The 27,790-nt window shown below is 43.7% G+C and overlaps 1 protein-coding gene across 2 annotated transcripts in view; it reads left to right on the forward strand.

Annotated features, from left to right (window-relative positions):
- Positions 1–27,790, forward strand: part of MOB3B (MOB kinase activator 3B) — a 116,579-nt gene that overhangs the window by 33,723 nt on the left and 55,066 nt on the right. The window lies entirely within an intron of this gene.

The following is a 27,790-nucleotide window of genomic DNA, read 5'->3' on the forward strand; positions in this document are numbered from 1 at the left end:
TTAAATGATGACTTACATGCTAATGGCTACTACTCCAGTGCTTATGTCACTGTCACGCGTTTACCGTTACAGAGAGGAGCCAGAAGACTGCAGTGTTTGATTTCCCCTACTCCTGCACCAATTAGAAGCACTTCACCTTCATATTAAAATGTGTAAATTTCTTTTAGCAGTGCAGGGGTTAATTTGTTCAGTTGAGAGCTCCTGCAACCTTTCCTGCATTAAGGCTCAGCTGTGCAATGTTAGCTACTCCCATCTCCTATTTAATCTGGGCCCTGGCTAGCACTCATTGTCAGAGGTAGCTTATGCTGCCTGGCTGGAGGTTGTTGTTGGTTGTTATTAGAGTAGGGGTTTGGTGGGTTTATCTGTGACTGTTGCTAAGTTTTGAGTGTGTGATAATTCCCTTTCTTTTCCTACTTTGGTTTAACCCCATCCTCCACTCTCTGGTGTTTACCACTGTTGTTTATGTGTGTATATTTGTATGATTGGTATTTTTCTTTATCCCTGTTGGTATTACCTTGGTAGTCTGGTTGGTGTATTACGGTACACTTCTACTCCCCTCTTCCCTGGGTGGGGGAAGGGTACAGACTGAGGGTGGATTCAGGAGCTAAGGCAAGGTACGTGGCCCCGGCATTTTCACCATCTGAAGTAATCCAGGGAACAGAGTGAGCTAGGGCACCCCTAGCATTAGGGATAGGGAAGGAGCCCCTGGTCCTGGGATACCCGACAACAGAGTCGCAAAAAATTCTACTAAAAATAAAATAACTTTAACTTAGAATGCAAGTCTACAAAACTGTGCAATCAATTTGTGTTTCCTCTATTTCATTGACTGTAGGTGCGGTATTCTAATAATAAACTTGGTAGATCGGGATGAACAGAGAATACGTAGGAAATTGATCGGTCTTCCCTCATTATTGATGGTGGCACATCCCCTGTTAACACAACACAAGGGGATGTACTGCTGACCAAAGATAATTTTTAAGCCTGCGGAAAGGTTGCAATCAGTGTCAAATCATCACTGTATAAGTTTTACACTGGACAATGGTCAGGAACGAATGTTTTAAGACTCTAAACTCTGGTTATCTGTAGTCCATTTACGTTGGCTAAATGAAAGTTCATAGGAGCGCTCGTTTCCGACCATTTTCCTGTATGAACATGCACAGCAATCGGCAAATAAGCATTTTTTTCTGTGGGCTTAAAAATCATAGTGTAAACCAGGGATGGGCTGTCCACAATAATATATAATGGATATGAATGATCACCTGGAAGGGGTTGTCCAGTATTGGCATCCCCTACTTAATCAAATCAGGAACCCAATCAAAATAAAGATACTAGATGCTTACATTAGCTGCACTGTTTCTGGGATGTTGGTGTAGCTGTCCCCAGTGGGTGATGTTACTTGTTGCATTGCACAAGGTGTGGAGTCGGTAAGCCAAACCTCTGACTCCTCCATTTCCCTGACTTACCACTCCAACTATGACGCCACGACGCCGACTCCAAGGCACTGCTCACTACTGAGCATGCACATAAAGTGCAGCACTGCTCACTACTGAGCATGCACATAAAGTGCAGCACTGCCTCACTACTGAGCATGTACAGAAAGTGCAGCACTGCCTCACTACTGAGCTTGTACAGAAAGTGCAGCACTGCTTCACTACTGAGCATGTACAGAAAGTGCAGCACTGCCTCACTACTGAGCATGCACAGAAAGTGCAGCACTGCCTCACTACTGAGCATGTATAGAAAATGCAGCGCTGCCTCACTACTGAACATGTACAGAAAGTGCAGCACTGCCTCACTACTGAGCGTGTACAAAAAGTGCAGCGCTGCCTCACTACTGAGCATGTACAGAAAGTGCAGCACTGCCTCACTACTGAGCATGTACAGAAAGTGCAGCACTGCCTCACTACTGAGCATGCACAGAAAGTGCAGCACTGCCTCACTACTGAGCATGCACAGAAAGTGCAGCACTGCCTCACTACTGAGCATGCACAGAAAGTGCAGCGCTGCCTCACTACTGAGCATGAACAGAAAGTGCAGCACTGCCTCACTACTGAGCATGTACAGAAAGTGCAGCGCTGCCTCACTACTGAGCATGAACAGAAAGTGCAGTGCTGCCTCACTACTGAGCATGTACAGAAAATGCAGCTTGCTGTTTCATTATGCCTGCATACTATCCTTAACATTGCTTTTGTCCACACCATGGATTCATGTTAATATCCTCCTATACTTTGCCTCACTAGAGATGTTTATTTGAACTTAAGCACTTAAACACTTTATCAACATGATATCCATTCCACATAACTTCTTGTATGCGCTTTATTGATTATAACCTTTACAGGGTTACTGGCACTTTGTAATTGGCCAAGTTTACATCTTATTGTTTATGGCCATTTTTCATCTGGGTGTGCGGGCCTTGTTTTTAATGAACTTTTTGTGTATCGGTGCATTGATTTCGTTTTCCTAATGTAACCTGTATACTATTGTAATTAATAAATGTTATTGATTTTCTCACTGCATTTTGATTGGACTTGACTGTCCTATTGTAATGATATATAGTCCAGCTTCACGTGTGCAGGGATATTGCCTTTAGTCATATGGTACTTTGATTATTATTACACATTGGTACCCTGCCACTGTGAGCATTCCTTTGTACAGAATGTGCAGCACAGATTCATCTCTTCTTAAAGCCGAGATCCTTAGATCTTAGTAGCAGAACAGACATTTATAGGACATTTTATAAGTTTCCCAAATTGTTATGAAAACATGTTCAGCACATAATGCATTGAACTACTGTACTGAATTTATTATACCTTTTAGTAGTCGGAGTCGGTATATTTTATACTGACTCCAACTCCGATTCCACCAAAATGAACACCGACTCCGACTCGGACAATATTCTGTCAGGATGGATTAGTCTCTGACAAAATAGTAAGTTATGGAATAAAACAGCGGCCACAGATTGACTGCAGCAGTCACATGACACAACAGTGTCACATCACCCACTGACATCACCGGTGAGTATGTAATGTTCTTATTTTAATCGGGGTCCTGAATTGATGAGGCTGGGGTTGTCCAGTAGTGGACTACCCCTTTTAATGGTAATTCTCACCATATTAACAAGGATTTTAAATTTAAATGAAGGTTGGGTTTATTAGAAGCAATTTGTTCTTGTTTTATCCATGTTCACTTATGTATACCACATATAGAAATATGAAGATAAATAAGCATATGCCATATAGTGTGTATATGCCTGCCACCAACTAATGTGAGGACACACAGAAAAAGCCATTTATACAAAGCAATCACTAACGAGCTCTCTCAGTAGTGCTGCCTGCCTCCATTCATCTCTGGGTAGACCTAATGAGCAGAACATTATATTTCCATGCACGGCGGAGCACACTATTATGTATGAACACTTAAAGATCCAATGTGCCTTTACACAAGCTTGTGACGGAAAATCTGTCTAGCATCAGTCCTTGCTGATAGTAGCTGAACGTCAGTAAAGGCAGTTATTACCATAGTACTTCAGCAGACGGTGCTGTCAAAATGTATTTTGTGTTGAGAAAAGCACAGCATGGCCTATAAAAGCACAGGGCTCGGAGCCACATAGGTCAGCACCATGACAAATCTGACTCCTACAATAAAGAACTGCTTGTAGACAGATTACAAGTTCCCTGCAGCCATGTTAGCTGTTACGCAATCCTTCCTTGTGACTGAAGGACATACATCCAATAACAACACTTTACTATGGAAATATGTCGACATGTACTCATTGTGAGCTGTTACATATAGACATGCACTGATGACTAGGACAGCTGGCTTTCCTGTAATCCTTTCTAGATTCTTTGGATTTTGACCATGGACGAGCTGTAGACGGAGTCTTAGTCAGACATTTTCTGGATCACTGATCAATGTGACATCCACATTTTTCTGATTAGAATCATTTTAGCTATGTCAGCCCTTAAAGGTGTTGTCCACTTCTAGGACAACCCTTTCTTGATCTAAATGTTTGGCCACAATGAAATAAGGCCTATACTCACCTGACGTGGTGGCACCGTTCCAGTGGTGTTGGCACTCGTGTTACTGGGGCAGTTGTTATAACACGTGGTGCTGAGCTCCCAATCAGCGCTGAGGTCACTTGACAAATTGTCAATTTGAACATAAAGAGGAAGTCCGGGCTTCGGCTGATCTCTGACTTCCTCTTCATGTTCAATTTGTACGAAGGACAGTGAACCCAGCGCTGATTGGGGTGATGTGTCATAAGTTCATAACACCACACCAGAGCCCCAGGGACCACGAGTGAATACACTTCTGGAACGGCGTCAACGCAAGAGGCGAGTATAAGCTTTTTTATTTTACCGGGGCAACAAGGAGTTGTCCAAGTAGTAGACAACTTCTTTAAATCCTACATAGATTATAGCCCTTCAATCTAACAATGCATTATACATATAAAGATTGAAGCCATCAATTGGCAACAAACAGGTGCCTGTTATATGATCATTGCAGATTGCGAGAATTTACTTATGATTAGGTTGCTTGCACCCTTTTAGAGGTTTGAGCTTCACCCCAAAAGTACTTTTTTTTCTATGTCCTCAGGAGGCCCATTGTCTGCATGTGTATGAAGCCAGCAGCTTGCAGCGATGCTTTGTACTTGCCTGTGGCCTGTGACCTCAGTATTTGTGCTCATAACCTCAACTGTTTTTCCAGAACAGAAGGTTAGACCGTCAGGAGGAATCTCTAGACATGCAAGCTTTCATATGGCTTCTGTTGGAGAAATAAACGTCTGACTTCAAACGAGGGTGCCTTCTGGAACTGCTTATATTACATCTTCTTACCATGCCCACATTTCGTATGTAGAAGCATATGTAGCAGCGTAGCAACAGTTCAATGCACTGCCAACTGCTTCTAGATGTAAAACAGAGCTAGTATATATTTCTCACTAAAAAGATTACCATGACTGTCTTGTGTAGCCTCAAATTGGGCAAGTGTTAGCTGAGTGTGACTTGAGCTGCTTTGACCATGATGATTGGATCAGAACACCTCCAAAATGGCAGCTCTTGTGGGATATTCCCAGTATGCGTTGGCCAGAACCTTCCAAAAGTGATCCAAAGAAGGAAAACCTATGGATTGGTGACAGGGTCATAGGCGCTTAAAGATCATTGGTTCATATTGGTTAAAGGTTAACTAGTTCAGTCCAATCCAAAGGAACACCTACTTTACTTCACTAGTTGCTGGATAAGTTACTGCTGGCAAGGATAGGTGTCAAAACACACAGCCTGCATAAGTCGCAAAACCCACTCTGACCATTGTTCACTGCTAAAAGCGTGTACAATGTAAGCATCAAAATCTCACTTTGAATACCAAGCGGACAGTCTGATGTTAAGGGTACCGTCACACAGTGGCATTTTTATCGCTACGACGGCACGATTCGTGACGTTCTAGCGATATCGTTACGATCTCGCAGTGTCTGACACGCTACTGCGATCAGGCACCCAGCTGAGAAACGTACGTCGTAGCAGATCGTTTGAAACTTTCTTTCGTCGCTGGATCTCCCGCTGTCATCGCTGGATCGTTGTGTGTGACAGCGATCCAGCGATGCATTCGCTGGTAACCAGGGTAAACATCGGGTAACTAAGCGCAGGGCCGCGCTTAGTAACCCGATGTTTACCGTGGTTACCAGCGTAAAAGTAAAAAAAAACAAACCGTACATGCTCACCATCTGATGTCCGTCAGGTCCCTTGCCGTCCGCTTCCCGCTCTGTCTGCCGGCCGGAAAGTGAGAGCAGATCACAGCGGTGACGTCGCCGCTGCGCTCTGCTCTCACTGTACGGCCGGATCTCAGTCAGAGCGGGAAGCAGACGGCAAGGGACCTGACGGACATCAGATGGTGAGCATGTACTGTTTGTTTTTTTTTACTTTTACGCTGGTAACCACGGTAAACATCGGGTTACTAAGCGCGGCCCTGCGCTTAGTAACCCGATGTTTACCCTGGTTACCTGGGGACTTCGGCATCGCTCCAGCGCCGTGATTGCAACGTGTGACCGCAGTCTACGACGCTGGAGCGATAATCATACGACGCTGCGACGTCACGAATCGTGCCGTCGTAGCGATGTAAATGGTACTGTGTGACGGTACCCTAAGTCTATTGTATGCTTAAGGAAGAGATTGCACCAAGATGCGTTATGGGAGAAACGCAAGCATTGTGGTGCTCTGGGCAATGTTCTGCATCCGAGCTACCTCTCGGTGCGTTATCAGTGTGACTGCTAGAGCTAGCCAAGGGTTGTAATTAGCAGTTCCATAGACAGTGAGTGGAGAGGTGGTGCATTGGGTAGGTAATAACTTTCAAATTTGGTAGAAATCCTTTCAATGATGGCATTAGCATAGAATCTGTATCTCATAATACTGAACATCAGCATGTCAGGTGAAACCAGAAGCAGAGAGCTTCTTGTCCCCTACTTATTTTTTCACATCTACTAATCTTAGGTCCTGCTTACGTCATGTTAGAATCTTTCGCCTGGTGTATAACCTGGGGTCTAACCTATAAGGCTATGTGCACATGTTCAGGATTTCTTGCAGAAATTTCCTGAGCAAAACAGGACATTTTCTGCAAGAAATCCGCATGCGTTTTTTGCGCGTTTTTACCGCGTTTTTGGTGCGTTTTTTTTTTGCGGATTTTTCCGGAGGTTCCCAATGCAATAATATAGTGGGAAATCCGCAAAAAAATCTGCAAAATTAATGAACATGCTGCGTTTTTTACCGCAATGCGGTTTTTTTTTTGAAAAAAAAAACGCATCATGTGCACAAAAATTGCGGAATACATTCTAAATGATGGGATGCATAATGTATGTTTTTTTTCGCATTTTTATAGCGAAAAAAGGCAAAAAAAAAAACGCGAAAAATCTGCAACGTGTGCACACAGCCACCTCTCCATAGAACTCCGTAAAGGTAACGGGGGTAGAGGGGTCCTACTGGCTTCTGTTTGACAGGTATGGTCTTCTGCCTCCAGTGCAGGAGGATCAGCACTTCACTACTTTACATCTTTATTTATGACCAGGTTTTTAGTGTTGGTAAATCTCTTATTCCGCTTCATCTGTACAATATTCATCTAAGAAAATGCATGAATGCCGGCAGTTTTGATGACTCTGCAACCCTTTAACATCACTCTGCACAGACTCTTTGCTTCGGCGATAAAAGTGAAAATTAAGGGATTGATTCCAGCAGTTTCATGGCCTCATCTGTCTGCTTTGTTTTGAGCATCTCTCCTTTACCGCTGACACCATTTTACAAATCCCAGCATGCCTCCAATTATCATCCACACAAACAAGTAAGGTTCTTTTCATTCTTTCAACACTTGTAATGACACATGCATTGCATTATCCTCATTACGCTACCAAGTTTATACTTGCTCATCTGGTCGGATACACAGAAGATGTAGGCAGCATGGTGGAAAATATTCTAATGTCTTTCATTTTGACCTAACATTTTTTTAATCCATGCATAGCTAATATCTATTTTCATCGATAACATTAGTAAGTGTAGCCGAGTGTTTATGTGCAAGCGAAAAATCTAAAAGTAAATTGTTAGATCAGTTAGGTCCTTGTCAGTGGATAGGTGAGAATAATTGTTTCTATTTGGAATGCACCTTTATTACATTTTATTACATGTAGTGGATGTGAAAAGTCTACACACCTCTGTTAAAATGCCAACAGCAAACTGAAATTGTTTTGGATGGAATAAGATAAATGAACTGGTTGCATAAATATGTACACCCTTAAGCCACGTTCACACTATCAGTATTTGGTCAGTATTTTACCTCAGTATGTGTAAGCCAAAACCAGGAGTGGGACAGTCAGAGGCAAAGTATAATAGAAACACATCACCACTTCTGTATTTATCACCCACTCCTGGTTTTGGCTTACAAATACTGAGGTAAAATACTGACATTGGCATTAAACTAATACTTTGTTGAAGTACCCTATGATTTTATCACAGCATTTAGTCTTTTTGGGTAGGGGCCTATCAACATGGCACATCTAGAATTGGCAATCTTTGCCCACTATTGCTTGCAGTAGCGCTACAAATCTGTCAGATTGCGAGGGCATCTTCTGTGTACAGTGCCCTCTTAAGGACAACCCACAGATTTTAATTTGGATTAAAGGGGTGGTCCAAAGTTAAACTAAATTTCGTTCTAAATCCCTGTTTGTTTAGTGCCATAATCTAAGCTATTTTCTGATATACTGGTATTAAAAATGCCCTACTATTCCCTAACTACACTATATAACTACTATTCTATTTGTTTTGCTCACTTCTTGAACAAATATTTCTCCACCTCAGAATAAATCCTTCTATTGACCATGTAGTCAATGCTATATACATTTCAGCTTTTTTTCTGCGTTATTTCCCCCATTGAACTGATTGGGTGGAGAAAAAATGCTGAAAAATGCACCAAGAGCGCAGGTACCAGATTTTGCTTTGTTTTTTGTGCCAAAAACTGATTTTATAGAATAGAACTTTTCTTTTCAACACTAAACTATATCAGCTTGCACAAGAGACAAATGTAGCATGCCAAAACCACAGGAAAAACGCTCAAAAAATGTAAGAAAAAACAAGGAAAACCTGCTTTTTTCTGCAACTTCTTTCCTGACAAGAGATCAGGTTTTGCCGCAAAAAAAAAAAAACGCTGAAGAAACGTTTATTGTGAACTTACCCTCCATTGCAGAAAAAAAACATTAAAATGTTGGATAAGCAGTAGCTACTCTTTAATGTTGTGCCTTATTATATAGGTTCCTTTGCATTGTACCGTACTACACGGCAAAATTACTGTCAACTCCATTAAAGTAAGGTCAACATGCCTACAACGATTTCATTTCTTGGCAGAGTTTGACATTGTACAAATCTTAAGAAGTCAGTGGATTTTCCCCAGACACTGTGCCAACAGTGTACTTTATTAACTGGCCTTTAGCCAGTTGTGTTATGTTATGGCAGCAACAAGGTGCAGTAACTGTTACATACACGGCCCAATGTGATACAGGCGAGTATTTCAGCCATAGTGTCTCATTGTAGTTGCATATGTTCTTACATGTGGTGTTCTCACTAGTTGTACAGCCGTTACATGTTTGTCATGTGTTATACAAAGTAGCCTCATTGTATTTTATCAAAGTAATGTACTGGCATTACTCTTATTTCTTTTCCTCCATGTCTGGAAGAAAAGAATCATGATACAAGTGCTTCTCACTAAATTAGAATATCATCAAAACTTAATTTATTTCAGTTCTTCAATACAAAAAGTGAAACTCATATATTATATAGAGTCATTACAAGCAGAGTGATCTAGTTCACGTGTTTATTTCTGTTAATGTTGATAATTATGGTTTACAGCCAATGAAAACACAAAAGTGATTATCTCAGTAAATTAGAATACTTTTAAAATCCGAAATGTTGGCCTATTGAAATGTATGTTCAGTAAATGCACTCACTACTTGCTCGGAGCTCCTTTTGCATCAATTACTGCATCAATGCGGTGTAGCATGGAGGCGATCAGCCTGTGGCACTGCTGAGGTGTTATGGAAGCCCAGGTTGCTTTGATAACAGCCTTCAGCTCATCTGCGTTGCTGGTTTTGGTGCCTCTCATCTTCCTCTTGACAATACCCCATAGACTCTCTATGAAGTTAAGGTCAGGCGAGTTTGCTGGCCAATCAAGCACAGTGATACTGTTGTTTTTAAACCAGGTGTTGGTACTTTTAGCAGTGTGGACAGGTGCCAAGTCCAGCTGGAGAATGAAATTTCCCTTTCCAAGAAGTTTGTCGGCAGATGGAAGCATGAAGTGCTCTAAAATTTCCTGGTAGATAGCTGCGCTGACTTTGGTCTTGATAAAACACACTGTACCTACACCAGCAGATGGCATGGCTCCCAAACCAGCACTGATTGTGGAAACTTCACACTAGACCTCAAGCAGCTTGGATTGTATGCCTCTCCACTCTTCCTCCAGACTCTGGGACCTTGATTTCCAGATGAAATGCAAAATTTACTTTAATCTGAAAACAATACATTGGACCAATGATCAACAGTTCTTTTTCTCCTTGGCCCAGGTAAGATGCTTCTGGTGTTGTCTATTGGTCATGAGTGGCTTGACACAAGGAATGCGACACTTGTAGCCCGTGTCCTGGATACATCTGTGTGTGGTGGCTCTTGAAGCAATTACTCCAGCCGCAGTCCACTCCTTGTGAATCTCCCCAAAATTTTTGAATGGCCTTTTCTTGCTTGTGCACCTTTTTTTTTGCCACACTTTTTCCTTCCATTCAACTTTCCTTTAATGTGCTTGGATACAGCACTCTGTGAACATCCAGGTTGTTTAGCAATGACCCTTTGTGGCTTACCCTCCTTGTGGACTGCGTCACTGACTGCCTTCTGGACATCTGTCAAGTCATCCCCATGATTGCGGAGCCTACTGAAACAGACTAAGGGACCTTTTTAAATGCTTAGGATGCCTTTGCAGGTGTTTTTTCTTAATTATTCTAATTTACTGAGATAATGACTTTTGGGTTTTCATTGGCTGTAAGCAATAATCATCAACATTAACAGAAATAAACACTTTAAATAGATCACTCTGTTTGTAATGACTCTATATAATATAAGAGTTTCACTTTTTGTATTGCAGAATTTAAATAAATTAACTTTTTGATTATATTCTAATTTAGTGAGATGCACTTGTATACAGTTGTGCTAAAAACAGAGGCGTAGCTAGGGTTTCAACTTAGGGGGGGCGAAACATCTGAGTGGGCCCCTAACCAGCTAACCCTGATTACAGCTACGGTTGCGCACTTATTGTGAATATAGGGGAATCTCAGAATATGACCCTACTGTTATTGAAAATAAATCTATATACAAAAACGAACATTGACTTTACCGCCATATTGGACCATATGCACAATAATAATGTCCCCTAAGTTCCCTCATGTACTGCTCCATTATACACAGTATCGTGAACTTAAAGCTTCCCTATACACAGTCTAAGGCTCCCACAGCTCCCCTATACACAGTATGATGACTCTATAACTCCCCTGTACACCGTATGATGTTCCCACTGCTCCCCTTTACACAGTATGATGCTCCCACTGCTCCCCTCTGCACAGTATGATACCACTGCTCCCCTATAGATAGTATGAGCCCAATGATCCCCTATACACAGTATAATGCTGACAGAACTCCACGATAGAAAGTATAATGCCCCCCAGATCTCCCCTATATACAGTGTAATGGGCCAACAGCTCCCATATGCACAATATGCATTCACAGTTCCCTATACACAGTATGATGGGCCTGCAGCTCCAGTCAAACAGTATGATGTCCCTCATAGTTCCCCTGTACACAGTATGATGGGCCCACAGCTTCCTTATACACAGTATGATGGGCCCACAGCTCCTTTATACACAGTATGATGGGCCCACAGCTTCCTTATACACAGTATGATGGGCCCACAGCTCCCTTACACACAGTATGGTGGGCCCGCAGCTCCCTTATACACAGTATGATGAGCCCGCAGCTCCCTTACACAGTATGATGGACCCGCAGCTCCCATATACACAGTATGATGGACCCGCAGCTCCCATATACACAGTATGATGGACCCGCAGCTCCCGTATACACAGTATGATGGACTCACAGCTCCCTTATACACAGCATGATGGACCCGCAGCTCCCGTATACACAGTATGCTGGACCCGCAGCTCCCTTATACACAGTATCATTGGCCTGCATCTCCCGTATATACAGTATGATGGGCCCGCAGCTCCCGAATACACAGTATGATGGACTCACAGCTCCCTTATACACAGTATGATGGGCTCGCAGCTCCCTTATACACAGTATGATGGACTCCCAGCTCCGTTACACACAGTATGCTGGACCCGCAGCTCCCTTATACACAGTATCATTGGCCTGCATCTCCCGTATATACAGTATGATGGGCCCGCAGCTCCCTTATACACAGTATGATGGACCCGCAGCTCCCTTATACACAGTATGATGAACCCGCAGCTCCCTTATACACAGTATGATGGACCCGCAGCTCCCTTATACACAGTATGATGGACCCGCAGCTCCCTTATGCACAGTATGATTGGCCCACAGCTTCCTTATTCACAGTATGATTGGCCCACAGCTTCCTTATACATAGTATGATTGGCCTGCAGCTCCCTTATACACAGTATGATGGACCCGCAGCTCCCTTATACACAGTATGATTGGCCTGCAGCTCCCGTATACATGGTATAATGGACCCGCAGCTCTCGTATACACAGTATGATGGACCCGCAGCTCCCTTATACACAGTATGATTGGCCTGCAGCTCCCGTATACACAGTATGATTGGCCCGCAGCTCCCTTATACACAGTATGATGGGCCCGCAGCTCCCTTATACACAGTATGATGGACCCGCAGCTCCCATATACACAGTATGATGGACCCGCAGCTCCCATATACACAGTATGATGGACCCGCAGCTCCCGTATACACAGTATGATGGACTCACAGCTCCCTTATACACAGAATGAGGGGCTTGCAGCTCCCGTATACACAGTATAATGGACCCGCAGCTCCCTTATACACAGTATGATGGGCCCGCAGCTCCCATATACACAGTATGATGGACCCGCAGCTCCCGTATACAGTATGATGGACTCACATCTCCCTTATACACAGTATGATGGGCTTGCAGCTCCCGTATACACAGTATGATGGGCTTGCAGCTCCCGTATACACAGTATGATGGGCCCGCAGCTCCCGTATACACAGTATGATGGGCCCGCAGCTCCCTTATACACAGTATGATGGACTCACAGCTCCCTTATACACAGTATGATGGGCTTGCAGCTCCCTTATACACAGTATGATGGACCCGCAGCTCCCGTATACACAGTATAATGGACCCGCAGCTCCCTTATACACAGTATGATGGGCCCGCAGCTCCCATATACACAGTATGATTGGCCCGCAGCTCCCTTATACACAGTATGATTGACTCACAGCTCCCTTATACACAGTATGATGGGCTTGCAGCTCCCGTATACACAGTATGATGTGCCTGCAGCTCTCTTATACACAGTGTGATGGGCCCGCAGCTCCCGTATACACAGTATAATGGACCCGCAGCTCCCTTATACACAGTATGATGGGCCCGCAGCTCCCTTATACACAGTATGATGGGGCCACAGCTCCGTTATACACAGTATGATTGGCCCGCAGCTCCCTTATACACAGTATGATGGTCCCGCAGCTCCCTTATACACAGTATGATGGGCCCGCAGCTCCCTTATCACAGTATGATGGGCCCGCAGCTCCCATATACACAGTATGATGGACTCACAGCTCCCTGTCATGATTTGGATGCCCCGGTCATTTAGTCATCCTCCGGCGTATTCACTATTTTGTGGCACTGCTGCAGTGCCGCTGCTCAAACTTGTGAGCGCAGCTTCTGACAGACCAGAAGTGAGAAGCTATGTCACAAGCGCTCAATGTAAGACTATGAGGCTATGTGCACTTGTTGCGGATTCGTGTGCGGATTTCTTGTGTTTTTTGTGCAGATTTCACCTGCTTTTTAACACCTGCGGAATCCTATACAGGAGCAGATGTAAAACACTGCGGAATCCGCAAAAAGAATTGACATGCTGTGGGAAATACAACGCAGCGTTTCCGTGTGGTATTTTCCGCACCATGGGCACTGTGGATTTGGCTTTCCATAGATTTACATGGTACTGTAAACCAGATGGAAAACTGCTGCGAATCCGCAGCGGCTAATCCGCACCGTGTGCACATAGCCTGAGAGTGAGAAAGAAGCCAGAACGAGGCTCCCACAGACTCACATTGATTAGTGACCTCTGCGCTGCTCCATGAAACATTGGAGCCTTGGACAGGTCACAAACTGCAGGAGACAGAGCCGAGCGGAGACAAAAACAGATGAAAACGCCAGAAGGTGAGTATAAGACAGGGGGCAGGGACGGGGATTTTCAGCACCGCTCCAGCAATGAAATAAAAAATAATGCTGGAATGGTGCTGTTAGTGTGATGCAGCTCTTGGTTACTGTATGCGGGCTCCTTATACTAATAATCATAAAAGACCCAGGTGGTACGTATCAAAAGCCCCCTACCCCCATCTCCAGCCTCCCCAGACAGCAAATATTGATGGAGTACATATAATATCATAACAAAACATTATAATATTCAGCCCCCAGTGACCTGTCTCCCTTCCCCCACTTCAGCCCCAATACCCCCATCATCTCACATCCACCCCCTCAGTGCCCTGTCCCACCTCACCCACCTTCTGCCCTCACAACCCCCAAATGGTCTTACATTCACCCCCCAGTACCCTGTCCCCCCTCACTCACTTTCAGCCCCCACAATACCCCAACGGTCTCACAGTGACATGCCTGAATTTAATAAACCTAATAAGTTCCATCCCCACTTACTGATGAAGTTTACACTGCAGGCAGGACCAGGAAGTAAGTGAAATGCAAGGTGTGGGCACTAGGACCCAGCGTGCCTGAGCCAATCCCAGCGTGCACAGAGTGAAGAAAAACTGCGGCCGGGGAAAAGCTTCATGATCAGGTCAGACGGGCGAAACCATTCACTGCAGGAGGGAGACTGCAGCCGGCCACTGTGCTAGCAGCCTGCAGAGTCTCCGTCAGACGGGAGCAGACATTATACTGCTCTGCTCCTATGCGGTGTTCTGCCTCATCACAGAAGTGGCCCTGGCTCCCGGGGGGCCCATTCATTTGACAGGGCCCGGGGCGACGGCCCCCTCTGCCCCCCCCAGTAGCTACGCTACTGGCTCAAAAGTTTTCATACCACGGCAGAATTTTAGCTTTCTTGGCCTTTTTTCAAATAACACGAATGATAACACCAAAACTTTTTCTCCACTCATGGTTAGTGGTTGGGTGAAGCCATTTATTGTCAAACTACTGTGTTTTCTCTTTTTAAATCGTAATGACAACCCAAAACATCCTGATGACCCTGATCAACAGTTAACATACGCTGATGATTTTGGCCTGATGACATGCACACAAGTTCACACAAATGGGTTTGAATGGCTAATAAAGGTAACATCCTCACCTGTGACCTGCTTGCTTGTAATTAATGTGTGTGTATAAAAGCTGAGTGAGTTTCTGGGATCCAGACAGACTCTTGCATCTTTCATCCAGCCACTGATGTTTCTGGATTGTGAGTCATGGGGAAATCAAAAGAATTGTCAATAGATCTATGGGAAAAGGTAGTTGAACTGTATAAAACAGGAAAGAGATACAAAAATATATTCTAGGAATTGATAATGCCAGTCAGCAGCGTTCAAACTCTGATTATCAAATGGAAAATCGGGGGCTCTGTGAAAACAAAATCATGGTCAGGTAGACCAACAAAAATTTCGTCCACAACTGCCAGGAAAATTGTTTGAGATGCAAAGAAAAACCCACAAACAACATCAGCTGAAATACTGGACTCTCTGAAAACTAGCGGTGTGACTGTTTCAAGAAGCACAATAAGGAGGCACTTGAAGAGAAATAAGCTACATGGTCGAATCGACAGAAGAAAGCCATTACTGCGCAAATGCCACAAAGTATCTCTCCTACAATATGCAAAACAGCACAGACACAAGCCTCAAAACTTCTGAAATAAGGTAATTTGGAGTGATGAGACCAAAGTTGAACTTTTTGGCCGCAACCATGAACGTTTCATTTGGAGATAGGTCAACAAGGCCTATGATGAAAGGAACACCATTCCTACTGTAAAGCACAGAGGTGGATCGCTGATGTTTTGGTGATATTTGAGCTACAAAGACACAGGAAACTTGGTTAAAGTTGAAGGAATATGAATGCAGCACGTTAGCAAATACTGGTGGCAAATTTGCACTCATCAGCCCGGAAGCTGCGCATGTGACATATTTGGATATTCCAACATGACAACAATCCAAAACACAAGGCCAAGTTGACCTGTCATTGGCTACAGCAAACAAAGTGAATGTTCTGGAGTGGCCATCTCAGTCTCCTGACCTCAATATCATTGAGCCACTCTGGGGAGCTCTCAAGCACGCAGTTCACGCTAGACAGCCCAGGAATTTACAGGAACTTGAGTCTTTTTGCCAAGAAGAGTGGGCAGCTTTACCATCTGAGAAAATAAAGAACCTCATCCACAACTACCACAAAAGACTTCAAGCTGTCATTGATGTTAGAGGGGGCAATACACGGTATTAAGAAATGGGGTATGTAAACTTTTGATTAGGGTCATTTGGATGTTTTGGGTTGTCTTTATGATTTAAAAAGAGAAAACACAGTAGTTTGACAATAAATGGCTTCACCCAACTACTAACCATGAGTGGAGAAAAACTTTTGGTGTTATCATTCATATTCTCTGAAAAAAGGCCAAGAAAGCAAAAATTCTGCCGGGGTATGTAAACTTTTGAGTACAACTGTTTATGTATATTTGTAAAATCAAGTTTACCCAGAGAGCAATTGAATTAAAATGTAGGATATGGTTCTATACATATGTTATCAGTATTCTATGACTATTTTTGTAGTACGTAGATGAAAACTCCACACTCAAATGGATGAAGTGAAATAGAAAATATTTATTTATTCATGCAGTTCAATAAATCCAGAATCCTAACATTTCGGTCCTATAGTCAGACCTTCATCAGATTGCCGTGGATTGCGTGGGGTAAAGTTGAGGAAATGTATGAGCAGTACTGTGGACAGCCAGCGACGTTACAAGTGTCCCCAGCTTTATACCACGCAATCCACATAAGTCTGATGAAGGTCTGACTATAGGACCGAAACGGTTAGATTCGGGATTTATTGGATTGCGTGAATAAATATTTCTTTTTTCACTTCATCTGAGTGCCAGTTCTTTCATTTATCTACTGTTATAGATTGATATGGAACACTACTCGGGAACCTACCAATATTCTTCGGAGTGCCGTATACTATTACCTACTATTTTTTAGTAATATAGCATTTGTTCACAATTCTTTAAACTGAGCACCTGAAATGTTGTAGGAGTTTTCCAAGTTTAGGTCTTTAGTCCCAAAGACTTGCTCTCGGTGAATATAACCGGCTGCAGTGGTAACGTCACAACTATGGCAAGTACCTGCTGCAGCCAATCACTGGGCGGAGAGGTGATTATCATGTAGTGATGTCACCGCTGCAGGCTTTACAAAAAGTCATTTGTAATGAAGCTGAGGGCAAGAAAGCATCTGTAAAAGCATCAGCAGAAAATGAGAGAATAAGCTCGCCAGAAGCCTCACTAACAAGATGGAAGAATTAGAATTAATAATGTTGAAAGAGAATTTTGATCTGGTGGGGATAACGGAGACATGGCTGGATGAGAGCTATGACTGGGCTGTAGAATTACAGCTGTTCAGGAATGACCGAACAAATAAGTGAGGGGGAGGGGTTTGGTTTTTACATGAAAAATCTGTCCTAAAGCCAATCGTGCAAGGTAATATAGTGTATGTGGGGCACATGACAATTTGAAGTCGATATGGACAGGAATAAGTGGGGGAGAAAGAACAATAACATACTGATAGGGGTTTGTTATGAGTCTCCTAATATAATGGAAGAGGCAGAAAATATTCTCGTAAAGCAAGATGAGGCAGCGAATGAGGGAGAAATCATTATGGGAGACTTCAAATACCCCAATATAGATCGGGAGCAGAAACCCGCAGGCCCTGAAAAGGAAACGGGCTTTTGATGACAATGAAAGACAATTTGGTTTCACAACTAGATCAGGACCCAACAAGGAGTCACTTTTAGATCTAATTTTAACCGATAGACAAGCGTATCAAATATATGGGTTGGGGTTTAATTGGGTAATCATTTTCCCTTATCCTTTAATAAGATGTACCGTATATATAGTAGAGGGGCTTCAGAAACCCATACTTTCAGGAACACTAATTTCCATTGGCTAAGAGATCGTTATGGTCATAAACAAGGTCCTTCACGGAGAAAATGAGTCCCTTTATAAGCAACCTGAATAGGTCCCTCACACAGCAGATGATCAATCTGCTACACATAGCAGGGCGTCAGCGTATCGGAGTATCGCAGCTTCAAGTCTCCTATGGAGACAAGTAAAAAGTAGAATAAAAAAATGTTTTTAAAAGTATTAAAAAATAAAAAAATATAAAGGATCAAATCACTACCCTTTCGCCACATTCAAAATAAAACAATACAAAACCTCCCACATATTTGGTATAGCTGCGTTCAGAAACACCTGATCTATCAAAATATAAATGTATCAATTAATCCAATCGGTAAACCGAGTACCTAGAAAAAAAATCAAAACACCAGAATTGCATTCTTTTGATCGTCTCAACAAATTGCAATAACAGGCGATCAAAACATCATATCTACCCCAAAATGGTGTCAATAGAAAACATCAGCTCAGCCAGCAAAGAATAAGCCCTCACCCAGCCATAGATCCCGAAAAATGGAGACGCTTTGGATCTCGGAAAATGGTGTCATTTTTTTTTTTTCACCACTTCAAAAATAAAAAATTGCCTATTCATGTTTGGTATCTGTGAACTCATAATGAACTGGAGAATCATAATGGCAGGTCAGTTTTAGCCTTTAGTGAATATGGTAAGAAAAACTCAAAAAACAATTGTGGAATTGCACTTTTTTTGCAATTTCAGTGCACTTTTCATTTTTTTCCCATTTTCCAGTACACGGTATGGTAAAACCAAAGATGTCAAGCTCTGGGTGGAACTCGATAGACTTGTTTCTTCTTTCAAACTTGAAACCATATAACTGGGTAACGTAAAAATCTCCAATGTAATTTATGACCTAGATAAAGGAAGAGGCACAATATTACTTACATAAGAGGGAATCTGTCACCAGGTTTTCACCACTTAATCTGAGTGCAGCATAATGTGCACACAGAGCCCCCAGTTCCAATGATTTGTCAGGCTGCTTGCTGTAGTTTTGATGAAATCACCATTTATCACTAGAGGACTTGTAGACCTGCTGCCATGAAGTACGGTACTTTATATTCATGGACTCTGCATAACCCTGCTTGTACCACTGATTGGCAGCTTTCTGCCTATGCACAGTGTACACATAAAGCAGAAAATCATTGGAGTGAGCGGGGTTATACAGAGCACATCATTCATGGAACTAGGAGATCTTCGGCAGGTACAGTAGATTTAATCAAATCTACAGCATGCAGCCTGGTAAGTGACACATTTCTGGAATCACAGGGTCACTGCCCATACAGCATGCTGCTCTCAGATGGGATCGCAAAAACCTGATGACGGATTCCCTTAAGAATGGTATGTATGCGTGAATGCTAAAAAGATTATTATACAACTATTCGGCTATCAGGATGCTATTTTTGTTTTTTACAGCTTCATGACCAGGACAATTTAATGTTCTAGGGTTACTACCATTCTTGAAGTGTGCGCGGACCTGTCTGCCTCGTAGAATACCTTCCACATTCATGCACTGTTTAGCACGTGCACATTCTCTGATGTATACAATGGTATGCACATTCCAGACATCCCACACCCCTCACTAGCTCCTCATCCTCCAACATGTCATGTACAACTAGTGATGTATAATGACGAAAACAGACTGTGATTGAACTTGCCAAAATGTCCAACTACAGTGACCCACATTTTGGACATCAGTCATAGCAGACGTGTTGCGCTGTCTTTATTAGTATGTTGCACCCAAACATTTCTGCCCTCCAGATCTACCGTAAGTCAGAGCCCAATAGAGAGATAAGTATGAGTCTCACGTCCTGAGAAGGCTTCCTGCCGCATAGCTCATACACAACAATTTTAATGGCAAGAAAGCGTTTTCTTTATGTAGCACCAACATATTCTACAGAACGTTACCACTGGAGAGCAAGAAATGAATTGGCAGACAAACCAGAGAGGACTCTGCCCATACGAACTTACAATTAAAGTGGACTGGGAAGAGTGACACAACAGGTACATGGTGCTCCAGTTTCGCATCTCTGGTCCTCCAAGCCAGACTTGGCTTTACTTGGCTGCATTGATGAAGTCCTGTATACCCCACATTGCCAATGCCTGGCACGAAAAATGGATCGGCTACGGGTATTTGAAAATTGCGCAATTTTTTAAAAATTTTAGCAAACTTTGGAATTTGTTGCCACTTAGATAAAAAAGAATCTAGACATGTTTGGTGTCTATGAACTCGTAATGACCTGGAGAATCATAATGGCAGGTCACTTTTAGCATTTAGTGAACCTAGCAAAAATCAAAACAAAAAAACAAGTGTGGGACTGCACTTTTTTTGCAATTTTACCGCACTTGGAATTTTTTTCCCATTTTTAGTACATGACATGCTAAAACCAATGATGTCGTTCAAAAGTACAACTAGTCCCGCAAAAAACAAGCCCTCACATGGCCGTATTGATGTAAAAATAAAAAAGTTATGGCTCTGACAAGGAGGGGAGCGAAAGACGAAAAAGCAAAGCTGAAAAAAGCTGGGGTCATGAAGGACTTAAAGCTCACAACAAATTGTAAGCAGGATGCCTGAGATCCACAGATGCAGATTGAAGACACATTGGTGGATTTTTTTAGAACTACCAAATTTGCGACCACATCAGGCATGGATTCCTTTTACTTTATGGGCCCCTCCATATATCAATATTAGTGGTGATAATATGCAATATATCAATGAGATGTACCACAACTGCGGTTGGAACAATGCATACATTTGTACTGGAGCTCCAGCCTTGGCTATTGGAAAGAATTAACATTGAGTTTAGCAGGGTTTTCCTTTTTGAAACATTTTAAGTGTTTTCAAATTCTGAAATAGCTCTTGATTTAAAATGACAACATGTAGACAGCAAATTACATTGTTGCTCTAAGTGATTTGGAACATTAAGAACCTGCACAAATGCATAATCTCAGATTAACCTGCTTCTTTTTTTTCCAAGCACATGCTAAGTACAAAGTGTCCAAGCCTTTGTTATTCTAGCACCCCTATGCCTTATTTACCTATGCAACGATAGAATGCAATGTAATCAGTACAATTGAAAAAGCTTTTTATTTTTACCACTTTTCTATTGTGAATACTATGGCAAATTTATACTAAACAAAATCATTTTAATGTATAAAGGTAATGTTATTTGTTGTAATTGGTGTCATTGAGGTATATTATTCCCTTACCTTTCTTGATGCTAATACTAGGCTATATCCACAAATCCAAAAAAAGTACAGTAGCTGTCCAAGGGGGAAACATTCCCAAGAGTGTACTTTAGCCTACATTAAGCAAGTTTCTAAACCTAGGGTAACGGGACTGTGCCATGATCCGAGGAGAGCCTGGAGGAGCGTAACTAGGTGAACACCTGACCCTTCACTAGAGCCCCTGATGGTGGGGTTAGACTTGGCTCCAGATGGACAGCAGGAGCTGCACTAGGATAGATGCAAGGCGCTGACCCCCAAGGGGCAAGAAACTGGAACGGCCTAGAAGGGAAGGTTCAGCTTGCACAGTCGGGCATGGCAGGAACACAGCAACGGCAGGTGCTGGCTGGTATACAGGCAGGCACTGGCAGGTATGGCTGTTATACAGGCAGGCACTGGCAAGAGCAGGCAGGTTTGGCTGTTATACAGGTGGGCACGGCAAGTTCAGGCAAATACAGGCGATATAGAGTAGAGCACGGCTGGTATGGCTGGTGTACAGGTAGGCACGACAAGTGCAGGCAGGTACGACTGATGTACAGGTAGGCACGACAAGTGCAGGCAGGTACGGCTGATGTACAAGTAGGCATGACAAGTGCAGGCAGGTACGGCTGATGTACAGGTAGGCACGACAAGTGCAGGCTGGTACGGCTGTTGTACAGGTAAGCACAAGTGTAGGCTGGTACGGCTGGTGTACAGGTAGGCACGACAAGTGCAGGCAGGTATGGCTTATGTACAGGTAGGCACAAGTACAGGCTGGTACGGCTGGTGTACAGGTAGGCACGACAAGTGCAGGCCGGTACAGCTGGTGTACAGGAAGGCACGACAAGTGCAGGCAGGTATGGCTGATGTACAGGTAGGCACAAGTACAGGCTGATATGGCTGGTGTACAGGTAGGCATGACAAGTGCAGGCAGGTACGGCTGGTGTACAGGTAGGCACGACAAGTGCAGGCAGGTATGGCTGATGTACAGGTAGGCACGACAAGTGCAGGCTGGTACGGCTGATCTACAGGTAGGCACGACATGTGCAGGCAGGTACGGCTGATATACAGGAGAGCACTGCAAGTGCAGATAGGTACGGCTGTTATAAAGACTGGCATGCAAATGCTGGCGAGCATGGATGATATACAGGCAGGCACGTGCTGGTGAGCACAGCTAAAATACAGGAACACAAGGCAAGTACAGGTAGACAGGTAAACTGACTAGTGTATACAGGGGACCTGAGAAGAAGCAAAAGTGTACACTACTGACATTACTCATTACTCAAGCACCTCTCATTAGGTGGTGATGCCTTAAATAATAAGTGTCTCCCAGCCATTGGCCCTGGCCAATTTCAAACTCTCCTTAGTAAAGTGTCGAGCACAAGAAAATTACTACATTTAGTAGATTTAGTGGAATCCAAGGGGTAACGTTTCTCCTTGCAAAGAGTGACATGTCAAGCCTGGCATGCCAAGGTCAGGAGACTTAGTTTCAAGCCTTGCAAAGCTCCTCTGGGAAACTAAATATGCAAATTGCCTCTTCAGAGAGGAAGAGGACTAGAACTTTAAGGCTGAGTCACTTTTGGTGACGTAGCAACGATCCCGCTAACGATCTCGTTATGTGTGACAGCGACCAACGATCAGGCCCCTGCTGGGAGATCGTTGGTGGATGGGAATGATCAGGACCTTTTTTTGGTCGCTGATCACCCGCTGTCATCGCTGGATCGGCGTGTGTGACGCTGATCCAGCGATGTGTTCACTTGTAACCAGGGTAAATATCGGGTTACTAAGCGCAGGGCCGCGCTTAGTAACCCGATAATTACCCTGGTTACCATTGTAAAAGTAAAAAAAAAAACAGTACATACTCACATTCTGATGTCTGTCACGTCCCCCGGCGTCCACAGGGTTAAAACTGCTTTCGGCAAGAGCGCTGCTAATATGCACGCGCTGCTGCCAAGAGCTTCCCTGCACTGACTGTGTCAGTGCCGGCCATAAAGCAGAGCACAGCGGTGACGTCACCGCTGTTACTGCCGGCGCTGACACATTCAGTGCACGCCTGTGGACGCCGGCGGGGGACGTGACAGACATCAGAATGTGAGTATGTAGTGTTTTTTTTTTTTTACTTTTACAATGGTAACCAGGGTAAATATCGGGTTACTAAGCGCGGCCCTGCACTTAGTAACCCGATGTTTACCCTGGTTACCCGGGGACTTCGGCATCGTTGAAGACAGTTTCAACGATGCCGAAGTCGTTCCCCTGATCGTTGGTTGCTGGAGAGAGCTGTCTGTGTGACAGCTCCCCAGCGACCACACAACGACTTACCAATGATCACGGCCAGGTCGTATCGCTGGTCGTGATCGTTGGTAAGTCGTTTAGTGTAACGTTACCTTTAGTACCACCTGTTGGAAGTAGCAATCCTAAAAGTCAATATCGACCTTTTAACAAGAACTGCCATATGACTTAGGATAAAAGCCAAACCTAATCTCTGCAAATTAGGATTCTGGTTTGGCTTTTATCCTAAGTCATGTGGCAAGGTTTGTTAATGGGTCGAACTGAGAATCTGTCAGTGAGCTTGTTCTGATGGTCTGACTGAAAACTTTGTAACTGAGCTCCTCTCAGCTGATGTATGACCACAGACTACATTAAAGTTGAATGTACAGGGAAAGAGAGTCTGTATTAGGGCTCATACTCACTTGCGAGAAACTCGGATGAGTCTCGCACGGCAATACCCGGCACTCCGGAGCGGAGTGTGCAGCTGCATGTATTCCTATGCGGCCGCACGCTCCGATCTGAGTGCCGGGTGCTGATATTAACATGAGAGACTCATCCGAGTTTCTCGCGAGTGAGTATGAGCCCTTAGACAAACACTGCAATATTTTTAATGAACCCCCATTGTAAAAATGATATTTAGCCCAAAATGCTTGCAGTTGCGTAAAAACAAACTTTCTCCTCAAAGGGAGACAAGCCCCTTAAATATAAACGTTTTACAGTGGCTCCAGAGCACAACGTTAAGCAACTCATAGTAATATAATATAACAACAGAATAATTATTTTTAGAATTAGGAAACAAGCAAAACAGTCCATGTCAAATGCCAGTCTGGACCAGGAAGAAATAAAACTACAAAGCACTAATGTAATGCAAATAAAATAAATTTTTTTGTAGTTAAGGAAGAAAACATGCAGAAACAGATTGGGTTGTGATATCTCTGCGTGGATGCTTCCAATTTACAGGAGATAGGATTACTGGTGTGTCTACTTTCTATATTCAGCATTATTCCATTCCATTCTTAGCAAGTTTGAATTGAGCTCTTCTATGATTTATGGACCAAGTCACGGAAAGTAATAGCTGTGTTGGAACATGTCTTGTTTCTTTTTTCTTTTGCTTTTCTGCTGACTTCATCATTTTCGGTATTACATTGAAAATCCCATAAGTTCTCTAAGCTCATTACTTGCACAGGGTCACAAAATTATACTTTGAGAAATTCTGTAGAAATTCCGTATTGATCACTTCTGAATACAAAGCTGTGGGGTAAGCTTGTGCCTTCTCGATTTTTTTTTTCCCATATCATTACCGTGTTTTATTTCGGCAGTTTACTATTGCCTGAAATCAAGATTGAAATGGAAAACGGTAAACGCTGAAAGGCAAGCAATGAAGCTTTTCAGAGTTGTATACTAAAGACGTTTTTTTTTCATTAGATCTGTGTATATGTTCATGTAGTGTAGTGTGAGCACGTTCATATACTCCCCTACCGCCGCACTCACCAGGGTCCAGCACTGGTCTGCTCCTCTTCTCAGTGATGTCACCGCTCTTCAGACTCCCCAGGTAATGCTGTGTTTTTATAGTGTACGTCGAGAGAGAGCACACTCCAAAATGGAAAATGAAGCTGGAATTGGTAGCCGGATCCACTCATTTCACCTCACGTTCCATCCGTTTATCTCTGGTACCGTCACTGTGCGTTTTTTCACCGGACAGAAAAAACTTTCCTCTGTACATTTTCTCCGTCCGCCGGAAAAATTATTTTTGACGGATCTGGCAAAAAATGGATGAAACGTGTGGCCATGAGGCGCAATCCGGCGCTAATACAACTCTATGAGAAATCAGAAAAAACAGATCCGTTTTTTTTCAAAATTCGCCGGATTGTGCCTGATGGCAAGGTGTGGAGTGTGACAATCCAAGCCTGACATCCTAAGTCATATAAACCACACAAAAAAGGCACAATAAACCCAAAAAAATACTCTGTTGCAAAAAAAAATAACAGTAAACAGCAAGTGCTAATAAAAAAGATGGAAAAACACAGGGTATTTGGTTAAATATTTTTTGGGGTTTTAAGCTTTTAAAGCTCTGCTCTTCCTGGGGTTTTCTGCCCAGTGGGCGGTCCGATCAGTGATTGACAGCTTTCATTTTATAAGTGTGCATAAAGAGGTAGCTGTTAATCACAGGCCTGAAAATCACAGAAACAGCATGGGTTTAAATGATTAAAGCACAGGTTATACTGAATCTATTGTCATAAATCTACATATCATTCTGCTCCGCTCCCTCTGCTCTGTTATATAGTGCCTGCAGATTGAACTGCATTTGCTTGGTGACAGGTTCCCTTTAACCCCTTTCTGGCATTGGACGTACTATTCCGTCCATGTGACCTGGGACTTAATTCCCATGGACGGAATAGTACGTCCCAGGCGATCAGCCTCGCTCCCAGGCTGTGGGGCCCCTGAGCAGGTGGGGGGCCGGTGCCAGCAGTGGGCCCCCCGACGTCATCGGAAGATCAGCTGTACCGGCATTTAGCCGATACAGCTGATCGCAATGATGGGAGAAGGAGCGCTGCGCTCCTTCTCCCATCCTTCCCCTGTCAGTGTCGTCTGATGTTGCCAACACTGACAGCGGGCGCGATGACGTCACTGCCCGACTCCCGCTGTCAGGAGATCAGCGGGAGCAGCGCAGGAACCAGGAAGAAGAGAGGTGAGTATTTATTTTTTATGAGGGTGCTGCCTTATTACAGGGTCTGCCTATGGGGATCTGCCGCCTTATCATAGGGTCTGCCTATGGGGATCTGCCGCCTTATTACATGGTCTGCCTATGGGGGGCTGCCTTATTACAGGGTCTGACTATGGGGGCTCCCTTATTACAGGGTCTGACTATGGGGGCTGCCTTATTACAGGGTCTGACCACAGGGGTGCTGCCTCATTACAGGGTCTGACTATGGGGGTGCTGCCTTATTACAGGGTCTGACTATGGAGGCTGCCTTATTACAGGTGCTGCCTTATTACAGTGTCTGCCTATAGGGGTGCTGCCTTATTACAGGGTCTATGGGGGCTACCTTATTACAGGGTCTGACCACAGGGGTGCTGCCTCATTACAGGGTCTGACTATGGGGGTGCTGCCTTATTACAGGGTCTGCCTATAGGGGTGCTGCCTTATTACAGGGTCTGACTATGGAGGTGCTGCCTTATTACAGGGTCTGCCTATAGGGGTGAAGCCTTATTACAGAGTCTGCCTATAGGGGTGATGCCTTATTACAGAGTCTGCCTATAGGGGTGCTGCCTTATTACAGGGTCTGACTATGGGGGTGCTGCCTTATTACAGGGTCTGCCTATAGGGGTGCTGCCTTATTACAGGGTCTGCCTATAGGGGTGCTGCCTTATTACAGGGTCTGACTATAGGGGTGCTGCCTTATTTCAGCGTCTGCCTATAGGGGTGCTGCCTTATTACAGGGTCTGACTATAGGGGTGCTGCCTTATTTCAGCGTCTGCCTATAGGGGTGCTGCCTTATTACAGGGTCTGACTATGGGGGTGCTGCCTTATTACAGGGTCTGACTATAGGGGTGCTGCCTTATTTCAGCGTCTGCCTATAGGGGTGCTGCCTTATTTCAGGGTCTGACTATGGGGGCTACTATAGTGTGACAAGAAGAGGACGTCATCGTATGAAGCTACTGTAGGAGGCGCTGGACCGGACCGCGACACCATCGCAGCGGAACGCCCCTGGGTGAGTATAATATAACCTGTTTTTCGTATCATTCAGGATACATCGGGGGCTTATCTACAGTATTACAGAATGATGTAGATAAGCCCCTGATGCCGGTGGCCTTAGCTCATATACGATTTTGGAGGTGACAGACTCCCTTTAAGAACTTATGTCTGTAAGAGGGAGAAGGGATTCAGAGAGTTTGTGTACTTCAAGGTGTTTGAGATTTCTGTGAGGATGTGCAAGTTTGTGGATTGGGGATTGTGCACCTTGTTACACTATACCGCTACAAGACCAGCTCTACCTTCACCTATTGTGTCCTCACCCATCCCTTGTAGATTGTGAGGGTCATCTCTCCTCCTGTACTAGTCGGTGACTCGTTTTGGTAAAGATTATTGTACTTGTTTTTTGTTATGTATACCCCCTTTTCAAATGTAAATGGAATAAATGGCGCTATATTAGTAAATAATAATAATACGATGTGCAAATAAAAGTAAGATAGCTAGACCAGAATACAGGATAATCAGTGAAAAACTATTAGGCCCACTTGAGTCAAAGCCACAAAAAAATGTTGTCCCAAATGTGCAAATTTGCATACAATGATGTGCAAATGCGCAAAAATAAGGTTGCTAGACCAAGACACACAAAATGAACTATAG

The sequence above is a fragment of the Ranitomeya variabilis genome, chromosome 1, assembly GCF_051348905.1.
Source record: "Ranitomeya variabilis isolate aRanVar5 chromosome 1, aRanVar5.hap1, whole genome shotgun sequence".
Classification (NCBI taxonomy): Eukaryota; Metazoa; Chordata; class Amphibia; order Anura; family Dendrobatidae; genus Ranitomeya; species Ranitomeya variabilis.